The sequence below is a fragment of the Dreissena polymorpha genome, chromosome 1, assembly GCF_020536995.1.
Source record: "Dreissena polymorpha isolate Duluth1 chromosome 1, UMN_Dpol_1.0, whole genome shotgun sequence".
Classification (NCBI taxonomy): domain Eukaryota; kingdom Metazoa; phylum Mollusca; class Bivalvia; order Myida; family Dreissenidae; genus Dreissena; species Dreissena polymorpha.
Window position 1 is genome coordinate 28020208 of NC_068355.1, and position 12310 is coordinate 28032517.

At 39.4% G+C, this 12310-nt stretch overlaps 1 pseudogene; it reads left to right on the forward strand.

The window, feature by feature from the left end:
• The first annotated feature begins 7717 nt into the window (after nucleotides 1-7717).
• LOC127864958 (uncharacterized) lies at nucleotides 7718-9086 on the forward strand (annotated as a pseudogene).
• Nucleotides 9087-12310: the final 3224 nt, after the last annotated feature.

Here is a 12310-nt window from a genome sequence, read left to right on the forward strand (position 1 = left end):
ATACACCCCTTACACTTAATTTCAATCTCTGATGAAAAATAACACTATCGCATCCACACCACTTATAATAATATTCAAATTATTATATGTTTTATAATTTTTGAAATATCATTTATTAAAGTCTTACTTAGAAAAGAATACGGGTATTTATAGTTTTGAATTGTGAAATTGTAAGTATTAAGTCTTCCGACGACCTTTACTCTGATACAATATAATAGGCCGCGATCGAGAAGTTGACGGCCAATCTATTTTTAGTAACGGAAAACCCCTCTTGTGACGTCACACAAAAACCTCCTATTCTGAAGGACTGGTATTTTTTGTTGCACGCCTCGCGTCCGCCATCTTGTTTTATGATTTTTTAATTCGACATTCTAGCGCTTAAGCCTTCGGGCTGCCCACAAGGGCCATCTAGGACTTCTCAAATAACAGTTTATTTCATTCCCATGAACTGCGCTACCTAGATAGTGTTGAAATTCAGAAAAGAGCTGGCTTTCCTCTCTGCTTCTCCCGCGCGTCCGCCATATGCCCACATTTCACGTTTTCTTTTACCATTGTAAATTTTTATCTTTTTATCATATGTGTAAGTCGCATGAACTGAACAAGCATACGAACCTTTTAGAAGAAAAGCGAGATATATGACATTTCTTTAACCATTTTTCCTTTACTTGCGTATTATGAACGTTTGTGTGGTCTCTTTTATGTAGTTGAATTTTTATTGACATTTCCCCATTTTCATGCCCAGCAATGTGTTAACTCCCATTTTATTAACCATTTGACTTTATTTGCGTAATATGAACGTTTGTGTGGACTCTTTTATGTAGTTGAATTTTTATTGACATTCCCACATTTTCATGCCCAGCAATAAGTTACATGTAGCTCCCATTTTATTAACCATTTGCTTTTATCTGTGTATCATGAATGTTTGTGTGGACTCTTTTATTAAGTTAAATCTTTTATTGACACTTCCACAAATTCATGCCCAGCATTGAGTGAGCTCCCTCTTGAGTTACGCTTTTTATGCAATACCCTTTACCTGCGACAATTGGCCCCTAGCTACCTCCGGCCGCTACATCAAACAGAGTCCTTCCCGAACAGCAATCCAGAAAGCTGTCAAGCAAGGTACATTGCTGATGCAGGCTCAACAGAATCGTCATCATCATTATAACTTCTGAAAATCCTACCCTGTTATCCCTTCATAGACTTCCTGAAGCCCATACAAATCTCCCCACTTATAGTCCAAGCCTACAGGCTGCCAGGCAACCCGCAACCCCGAGAGGGACATTGAGCAACACAGACTACTGGATGCCCTTGCTAACTCTCCCTCCATCGCTGATCGACTAAGCCTAAAGGCTGCCAGGCAACCTGCAACCCCGAGAGGGACATTGAGCATCTCAGCCACAGCCCCATCAGCTTAACAAGGTAAAAATGGCCTCCAACAATAGTAACGTTATCCTCAGCTACATCCAGCAACCACTTCAATCTCCCGCTCACAACCCTGTAAACAAATCAAGCGGAGGTGCTATCATAAAATCTAAAGACTACGAACTTAACCACCACAAAAATCTGATAAAAAAGAGGAAGCACTGTGACCGCCCTTTCATGAACATTATTCCAAAAGATGGAGGTAGACAGCTGAAAATTGAGTGCAGTGCTGGCTGCTTTGAGCTCTTAAAGGCTGAGCTTGAGAAATTGGCCCTTGATCAAGAATTATCAAAAACATTCAGGATTGCTTGCATTGTGGAAAAATCGGTTGACGTGGCTGGTAACTTGCCACAAATTACAATTAAGGTACATAGTCTACGCAAAAAAGCACCCGAACAGCACGCCCAAAATTTACCATAAATATTTACAACACGAAGTGCTCTCTCCTTATCAATGGTGCTTGCACACAGGACTTCCAGGACGAGATCCTACCAGAGATCATCAAAAACCTGGAACAAAACCCAAATTTTTCTTCCCTAGATAGAACATATGCAGCAGTTATAGATAGGTGCCTGGAGAAGAGTATTACAGAACAAGTTGTTCAGGACCGCCCATCGTTAGGGCATCCAGCAGCAGAAGGCTCCAATGTATCAGACGTGTGTGCCCACTGCCAGAGTGACGTCACTGACGGGATCGCCTGTGACGGATGCGGAGGTTGGTTTCATTATGAATGTGAACAGCTAGGTCGTGATTTTAAAAAGTTATACGAAGATGGGGCCTCTATTCCCTACAGTTGCCTATCGTGCAGACACCTGTCCATACTGTCCCCACACTATCCCCCCTCCGTCCCGGCTATCGTAGACGATATAGCTCCGATGGAGAATGAACTATTCCCTAGAGGTGATGAGAGTGAAAATGTGACCCCCAAACTACAGTACACAGCCGAGACTACGTCTACCAAGAGGACCGAACCACCATCACACCAGCAGATAGCCCCCAACCCCGCGCTCCACAGACCCTTATGCCCCACATACTGGCTCCCAGGTAACACACAACCAAGACGTCAATGCACAGCCAGGACCTCTGAACCATGTTGACCAAGCCCATAGGCTGCCAGGCAACCTGCAACCCCGAGATCGGGGTAACTCCACATACATGAGTGCAGAGCCAACACAGATCCAGCAAGACAGGGTATCGTCCTCGCAGGGACGAAGCCTTACACAGTATAGTGCGGGCCAAAGTGGTAGCGCAGTGACGCGGGAATCTTGCCAAAGAAGCACCCCCCTCGGTGACCCTATCGGCGACGGCAGACAATATCACCACCATTCATCTACAACGAAAAGAGTCACATGGCTTGACAGAAAGAGATGCAGAAGTGATGTGAAAGATTGGAGGGTGATGAGACCAAATGGCACCACAGCCAACCACTCGACCCCAAAAAAATCCCGCACTACTAATGCCGACATTATCAACCTTTCAGATGTGCCAATGACCATTAATTCTGACATCCTTGAACTCTCTCCATCACATGCTAACATCCTCCATAGTACAACCGAACAGAATAATAACCCTGACAATTCAGTCCTTCTCTCATCGCACAGAGATGATGTTGGTGACCAAGCCTATAGGCTGCCAGGCAACCTGCAACCCCGAGATCGGGGTAACTATACATACCTGAGCGCAGAGCCAATACAGAGGCAGCAGGACTACGTATCGTCCTTGCAGGGAAAAAGCCTTACACAGGTTGGTGCGGTCCAAAGTGGCAGCGCAGTGACGCGTGAAACTCACCAAAGAAGCACCCCCCTCGGCGACGCGGTACATACACCAGATGGTAATCCTGATAGGAGCACCCAGAGAAGGCTCGATCCTGATGGATATGTGGAAGTGGACACCAACCCAAACTCTGCAGCTCCTTTTGTATGCCAGGGCCGGGCTTCTGCAAAAATAGACCATCCGAGCACTCAGACAACGCAAGCTCAATAAATCCACATCACAGCGACACAAAAACACAGCCCGTAACTCGAGCAGAATCTCCCTGAGGTTAACCACCTTCAATGTTAAAAATGTGAAATCAACCTAGTTATTGTCCAGGATCTCTTAAAGAACTGTGACATATGCTGCATCCAAGAGCACTGGCTATTTCAATTCCAACTCCCACAGCTCAACGACGTAGATGAAAATTTTATCTCTCATGCTAAAGCAGTAGACTATAGAGACCACATATCCCCCCTACAAATACCGCGAGGCTACGGAGGTAATGCTATCCTGACGAAGAATAACTGGGACCTAAAAACTGATCTCCCCGAGGATGGCATTGATAGAATAATCGTCATGGTGATAGCTGCTGATCCAGATATCTGCATTATCAGTGTTTACCTACCCTGTCGGGGAAATAACTCCAAAGATAAATTCTGTGAGGTAATCTCAGAAATCGAGGAGCTGTTTGAGAAATACAGCGACACTCATGCACTCTTCATCTGTGGAGATTTCAACTCCTCCTTGTCTAGGCAACCACCCAATGACAGAGACCAAACTCTCAGAGATCTGATAAAGAAGTATAACCTCCACACAGACCAGGATGGTGAGCCCACCTTCTTCCATGCAATCGGAGAGCAATCCGCCGAGATAGACTACATCTTAAAAAACACGTTGACACGCGAGATTTCCTCCAGTGTAGTTACTGCTGGACAACAACACTCAAATGTATCAGATCACATTCCGGTCTCAACTGAAATAAAAATCACCTTCCATGATAAATTTAACGATATTATGACACATCCTAAACCAAGATGGAGTAAGTGTAACAAAGAGATTTATAGAACCTACCTACAACAATCTACCAAGCCTATAGGCTGCCAGGCAACCTGCAACCCCTGGACATTGATCTTCTCATTGCAGCACTCACACAAGCCACAGTCGAAAGTATACCCAGCTACAATCCTACAGCGAAGAAAAAGAAACGGCCTCCAAACGCTAGAGGTCCTGATATCCAAGCTGCAGCAAGAATCAGTAAGCATGCATGGTGGGTGTGGAAGTGTGACGGAGCGCCCCGAGGTGACAGTCATCCATCAGCCGTAGAGATGAAGAAAGCCAAGCAAAACCTCCGTAAAGCCCAAAGGAAATTAAATGCCATGAAGAGATGCTACCGGTGACAACACTTTCTATAAACTAGTCCACCAGCAAAGATCCACAAGTAGGCATCTTACCGGCTGCCTCCTGCATGAAGGAAGAAAACTAACATCTCCTGAGAAAATTTCTGATGGATGGGCAAAACACTTCGAGACGTTGGCAACACCAAAAAACGATCAAAGATATGACGATTCCTATCTGAAACAAGCCATTGACGACTTGAACCACCTACAAATATTCTTCCAGACAAGAGGGGTCTCAATAGCAGATACAGACGTCTCCGAGGTCGAGTGTGCCGTGGCAAAACTGAACAACAACAAGGCAGCCGACTACATGGGCCTGACTGCCGAACATCTCAAGTATGGTGGAGTAGCGATCTATCCTGTACTGGTGAGGTTAATTAACACAATATTGAAGCAAAATCAAATCCCACATAGTCTGAAGAAAGGTGTTATCACCCCGGTACACAAAAAAGGAAGTCTTCAAAACCCTGATAATTACAGAGGGATTACTGTCACGTCAATTCTACTCAAGGTTGTGGAAAATATCCTCAACGCAAGACACCGGCCAGTCTTCATGACGACCCAGTCTCGCCTTTAATCTGGATTCACGCGCGGCACCTCTTCCACCAAATCGGCGTTTCTAGTGTCGGAATGCCAACTCGAAGCCAAATCCAGGAAAAACCAGCTGAACCTTATAACACTGGACACACGCAAAGCCTTTGATGTCGTCAACCATCATATACTATTGCGCAATCTAATTTTAGATGGAATAGATCCAGCTGAATGGCTATTCCTATGCAATATCTACTCAAACACAAGCTCATGTGTGAAGTGGCAGGGAATACTGTCTGGGCAATTCAACATATGTCAAGGGGTGCGCCAGGGGGGTGTTCTCTCCACAGAACACTACAAGAGATTCAATAACCCTCTTCTCCTCAACTTAGAAGAGAGTTTCAGGGGAGCTCGCATCGGCCTCATTAACATACCACATACTACTTGTGCGGATGACCTGGCGTTACTGTCCCACTCGGACTGGAAGATGAATCTCATGCTCAAAACTGTCGAAGAGTTCAGTCGTAGACACAGGTACGACATCAACCCATCAAAAAGCAGCTGTATCAGGGTTCACCCGAAAAGCCCTGACCAAAGCACTAACTTTGTACTAGAAGGCACTCGCATTCCATTTGATACGTCCACTACTCATCTTGGAATACACAGAAATACCAAATGCAAAGTAAACACAAAAGATAAAGTTGAGCTAGGAAGGCGCACAGCATACTCGCTGATGGGGGCTGGCTTCAATGGAAAGAACGGACCGAATTAATCTGTAAAATCCCGTCTCTGGTCCACTTTTGTAGTACCAAGAATGTTATACGGCCTGGAGGTCCTACCCTACAGTCAGACCGACCTCAAAGCCTTAGAAGTATTCCAGATAAAAACCCTAAAGCAGATGCAACACCTGGCAGACAGGACCTCAAACGTTGCTGCTCTGTCTCTGTTAGGTATTTTGCCTATTCGAGCTCAACTACACAAAAACACACTTAATTTGTACTACAGTATAATCCAGAAATCAGAGACAGTCGAATACAAGGTGGCTGAGAGACAGCTGGCTATGAAATTGCCAACAGATCATAGTTTCTTCTCATATATTTGAAAACTTCTCCATACATATAATCTACCGACAGCGTACCAACTCCTCGACAGCCCGCCTGGCAAAGAAGTGTGGAAGGCCAAACTAAATAGTGCTGTGGACCAGCATACCATTGCGACATGGCGGGAAGAAATCAAAGAAAAACCTTCCTTAAAGTACATTAATACAGATGCTTTCTCTGTTGGAAAAAAACCCACTACCTGTACACCTATGTGAGGCCAAACAAAATTGACATCCTAAGAGCAGAAACCAAAACAAAGCTGCTGACAGGAACCTACACCCTACAAGCTAATAGAGCTGTTTTCAATCAATACGCTGTGAATCCAACTTGCACACTTTGTAAAACAGAACCTGAATGCAGAGTGCATTTTATAGCCAAGTGCCCCATTTCCGATGCTGTGAGAGGCAAATTCAAAGCCCGTCTCCTTGAGTGCCTGCGCCTCCACGGGAGAGAAGATCCGCTGGAGCTTGTGAATAATGCAGATAGCTTCACACAGCTGATCCTTGACAGCACACATCCAAGTGTCAACAACGGTCACCTTCCCTCAGAGAAGGAAATAGAATCCATAGAGCTGCTGTCCAGAGAGTACATCTGGTGTATCCATCTCCTTCGGTGCCGTGAGGTAGCAAAGGGGTCATAATGGTATTATGCAGTTGTTCCTTATGCAGGGAAATGCAAATTTATAATATTTTATTAATTTCTCCTTCACTCAGATACAAAGCTTAAGATCAAAAACCTGAAAAGCTGTTATCTGCCTTATGATGCCGAAGAGATAGTGACCTTTGATGATAATGAGGATGACATTGAGGAACACAGTTCCGACAAAGAAACTGAAGGTTTGTGTACTAGGGGCGTTAGTGGTGTAGCATTTACCATTGCAACCACGAACAGACCAACTCAAACCGGGTCTGTTGTTATAATAATATAATTCTTAGATGCAATTTGTGCTTCCACTGCCAATTTTGGCCAAATTTTGTGATTTTATTAATTTATTTCAGCTTAATGTCTTGATTGTCTCCAGCATAGTTATTTACAAATGCATAATGGTTAAACTACAAACATTATAATATGATCCTCCATGTATTTCACGGTTCCTGAAATCATTTGTGGAATGCACACAAATATCTGAATGCAGATATTAGCAAACATGGCAACTGGCAAGCCTTTGTATATCAGAAGACTTTTCTTGAGATAAACTAGACTTTTCTAAGGTGTCAATAAACGTTAGGTACTGGGGCTACTAATTTAATATAACTTAATATATACTTTTGTATTAAAAGGCCTTTTACATTTACTGTTTTGCTTTGTTAGTATATAATTTTATTGATTTATTTTTTCATCAATCTTTCAGAATTTCCCACTACATCTGTCCTCGGAAAGATGTTTGATCTGACAGAGCTGAAGAATGGACGCTACGATATAATCTATAGCCACCCAGAGGCATTACACACAAAGAATATTCAGAAGATCTTTCATTCATCTGTGTAGCAACAGAGAGTGTGTGCAGTTGCTATTGATGAGGTTCATATGATTTCAGAATGGTAAATATTAATTTTGAAAAATGTTATTTTAACTTCGCTGTTCTCAAGAGATCTGTATCTGTATACTGATATTTAAAGTCAGCATTGTCAGTCAAAAATCTTTAAAAGCAGACCTGTGTCACATTGGTTCCTAGACAAAGTGTGCAATACAGCATCATGAAAGACGTTTGCATATTTAATTTACATGCGTAAACATGTAATTTATATGTGTAATTTACGCATGTAGTGATGTACATAACTTATCCGAAGCCCTGACAGTTTGAATAAGGTTATTATAAGGTATTAATCCTGTGCACTTATTCATCCAACATCCCTTGGCATTTCCGAAATTGTTTTCTTCATTTTTTTAAAAGAACGCTCAATATATATCAGAATGGCAACAGTTTGGAACCTGCTCAGCATCGAAATATTTTATTTTACGGACTAGACAAGCTAAGCTTCTTGTAAAACTTGTCAATGTGTTATCTGTTTTCAGGGGAAGTGAATTTCGACCAGCATTCCGAAAATTAGGTGAACTTACGGTGATATTCCCTAATGCTTGCCACTTGGCATCAACAGCCACATGTACCGAACAAAGAAAGAATGAATTGACAGACAATTTGCAATATAGGAAATACACCTGTGTGTCTATTAATCCGGACAGACCCAATATTTAAATAAGTAAAAGTTCAAGATTACCAAATATAAAAAAATTGATAAGTGTTACTCATTGATTGAGCCAGTGGCAGTGGAGCTAACTGATAAATTGAGTGACTTTCCAGTAACTATCATGTATGTTGAAAGTTTGGAGGCGTTGGGTTATTTTTACCAGTACCTTAATTCTTATTTAGGTAAAAGGCAATATACTGGTGAGGAAATTCCGGAGAATAGAATATTTGCTCAGTATCATAAGGATTATACAAAAGCAATGAAATCCTTTATTGTGAGTGACTTGTGCAAGAAGAAACCATCAATTCGCCTTGTTCATTCGACAGTTGCTTTAGGAATGGGACTAGATGCCCCAAGTATATCAAGGGAAATTCACTGTAGACCACCTACCAGTTTGGAGGCCTACATGCAGGAAATAGGTCGAGCCGGAAGGAAAGGTCAATCTTCTGAAGCTATCTTGTATTACAATAATAATGACATATCAAAGGCTAGGAAGGGTATATCAGATTCCACAATACAGTACTGCCAAGATGACGTTAATTGTCTAAGATTGCTGCTGGTCAAACACTTCGGTTTCAGTGAAACACAATACTCAGGAAACCCAAATGGGTGTTGCTCAAATTGTAAAAATGTACACTTGAACAAGTGAGATAATAGTCTAGGACTCAATTGAGTGAAGTGTGAAGAGAGAAAGAAACATCTGATAAAGACAAAACAATATAAAGAAGTGAAACTCCAGCTGCTGGAGCAGTTTTGAATTTTCATTAAAAACAATTATTAGGTCCTTTATTTAAGGCAAGTGACCGATTGCCCAAACAGTACAAAACAGCACAATACAGCACAATACAGCACAATACAAACCAACATAAACATAAAATATGAATAAAGCTGGGGTCATCGCCTTGGAACGGTCAATGCAAAGCATTGGGGGTTTAAACCTGGTTATAGAGCGCTCAACCTCACACTTGGCCCAGCAATATTCATAATACATTTAAGTGTAAATAAAATTTAACGTCATAGCATTGTAACTCAAATTAAACAATTATAAAAGGGAATTAAAACGCATTCAATTTAATTACTATTTAATTACTCAATTGCATTGAAGATACAAGAGTAACAGAATTACAACTTTTTGACGAACGATCAAATAAAACTATTAACAATTGTCAACTACATTCCTTCTTTATAGAAAAGATTTGAGAATATAGAATCATAGAGTTAATATCTCAGATAATCATCGCGCAAATACAGGAAGAAGCAGCAATAATGGGTGTAAAAATTCCATATTAAATAGCTTGGTTGTTTATGTGACTGCTAAACAAATTAAAAGTAATTAAATCAAACAAGAAACGCCTATCAGAGAGAAAATATAAATAAAACGGAACGTTATAAACCCAATGACCTATGCATGTAGATTACAACTGGGAAAGTCGGTCGTATGACGTCACAAAAATCCATAATGACATAATGACGTGAACAAATTCCAAGGGCAGTACTAAATAAAAATATTAATGGGGCTGTGCTACTAATAAAACAAGTTTAGGTGATTTAATATTAAGAAGCAAATGAATACAAATGGTAATTCCATTAAAGCGACATTATTGGAATCAAACAGTATATAGGTGTTTTGACAACTGAAGACAGAAATGATTTGATGTACGATTTGAGTCCAAATGTAGTTTACATGCAGATTTGTTCATACGACACAATGACACAATTTTATTCAACAGTGAAAAATGCCTATAATGTAGTATTCATGCAGATTTGTTCATACGACACAATGACACAATTTTATTCAACAGTGAAAAATGCCTACAATATCACTAATGATTCCAAATTTTAAGGGAAGAAAGATATAGTGAATCGAAAACCATCAAACACGTGTTTTTAAGTACATAAGCATCGTATCCTTTTGATAAAAACAAGTTAATTAAATTGAAAAGTTTAATATGAACATTTGGTTTAACATATTTTAATTTGCGGACACGCTTCAAAACATCTCTGTAAAATGATGGATGGGAGATTCCATTATTTAAATTCCATTTTAAAGAAACATTATATTTTGAAATTAAAGCACCAAGTAAAATCTAGCAAATTTATTTCTTAGGTTATGATACAAAAAGCCTTGTTTTAGCAATTTTTTAGTTAATATTAGATTACGATTATTAAAATCTTTAATACACGAACATGCTCTGGCATAACGTACCAACTGCGAAATGTAAATACCATAGGAAGGTCCTTTAGGGATGTTGCCATCTAGAAACGGAAAATTCACAATTTAAAAGTTAAAATCGTCCCGTTTGTCGTATAAACTAGTTTTGATCAAATTATTATTAATAGTTAATTGTGAGTCTAAATACGCAGCGTCTTTATTGGATATACACGATCTATTTAAGACTAGTTCTTTTGGGAAGATTTTGTGAGTATATTGTTCAAATAATGGATTATCTAAATTAAGTATGTCATCAAGGTACCTACTAGTAATGTTAAAACAATTAATCAAATCTGCTTGCTTAGTTTTAGATAATTCTAACATAAAATCGCTTTCATAACAATATAAAAAAAGGTCAGCTATAAGTGGCGCACAATTAGTACCATAGGAACGCCAATAATTTGTTTAAATATTTTACCATTAAATTCAACAAACAAGTTATCCAAAAGAAAAGTAAGTGCTGCACAAAAGTCAAGACCAGTCCAAATGATGTAATTATCTAAGATCTGATTAGTAAAAAAAGCTGTTTTAGTGTTTAAAGCTAGATACAAACATTTCTCTCTAGCAAAAGATTTTTCAATCAAAGAAACAAGTTTGGATTTTATTAAAGCGTGAGGAAGCGTTGTATATAGTGTCGAAAAATCATAAGTACTTACCTGTGACACCTTATATTTTTTATTTTCAATTTTATCAATAACTTCTAAAGTATATTTTATTGACCAAAATAGGTTAATATTACTATTTTCATAAACTTTATTACAAAATTTAGCTATATGATATCTAATAGCACTCAATGCAGATGTAAGATACACTGATAATTGTTTGGTGGTACAAGACACTGAATTAGCGATAAAACGACTTTTATATGGCGTCTTATGTAATTTAGGTATCCAGTAAAGTGATGGCAATTTCTTGTCAGTAATATTGACTATTACATTTAACTTTATGCATTGGGCAATATGGTCGGTAATAATTTCATTAGGTTGCTTATTGTACTCACAATATGATGTAGTTTGTGAAAGTTCTTGTGAAATAGTTTGAACATAAAACACTCGTCATATTATGATAACATTATTAGCAGCCTTATCAGCAGGAACTAAGACGAATTTAGATTTTAAGTCTTCAAGCAATTTACAGAGATTTTGTTTATTATATTTAGGTGAATGTGGTAGGGCCAAAGGATGTGGATCATAAAAAACATATTTTATTCATGGCCATACTAAATATTTTTGTTTTCCTATCATTGAGTGCAGTAATTTCAGCATTTTCCTTCCTGCACCATTTAGTGCAATAATCATGTAAGGATGTTACGATATTCTTAATGCAGGCATCAAAATCAACAGGAATAGGCAGTCTGTACTTAGGGCCTCTGCGTAGCAAATTTCTAAGGTTTTTATTTTGAATGAAATTAAGGTCCCCAGTAATTACATGTCCAACTGGACCATATATATATTCAGAACTAGTACAGTCACATAATGTATGACACTTTCTTATTACATTTATATCTGTGGAAATAGAATTATAATTAAAAACGATACTTCTTACAGGTTTACTATATTTGTAGCAAATAAGTGGTGATTCAGTATTGCGGAAATAAGGGGGAATCAACCGACGTACAATTTTATCATTGAATATTTTAGGAAGGTCAATTAAATCAAGACCTTTGTTACAAAACTCAATTTTGATACGATTTCTAGTTTTGTT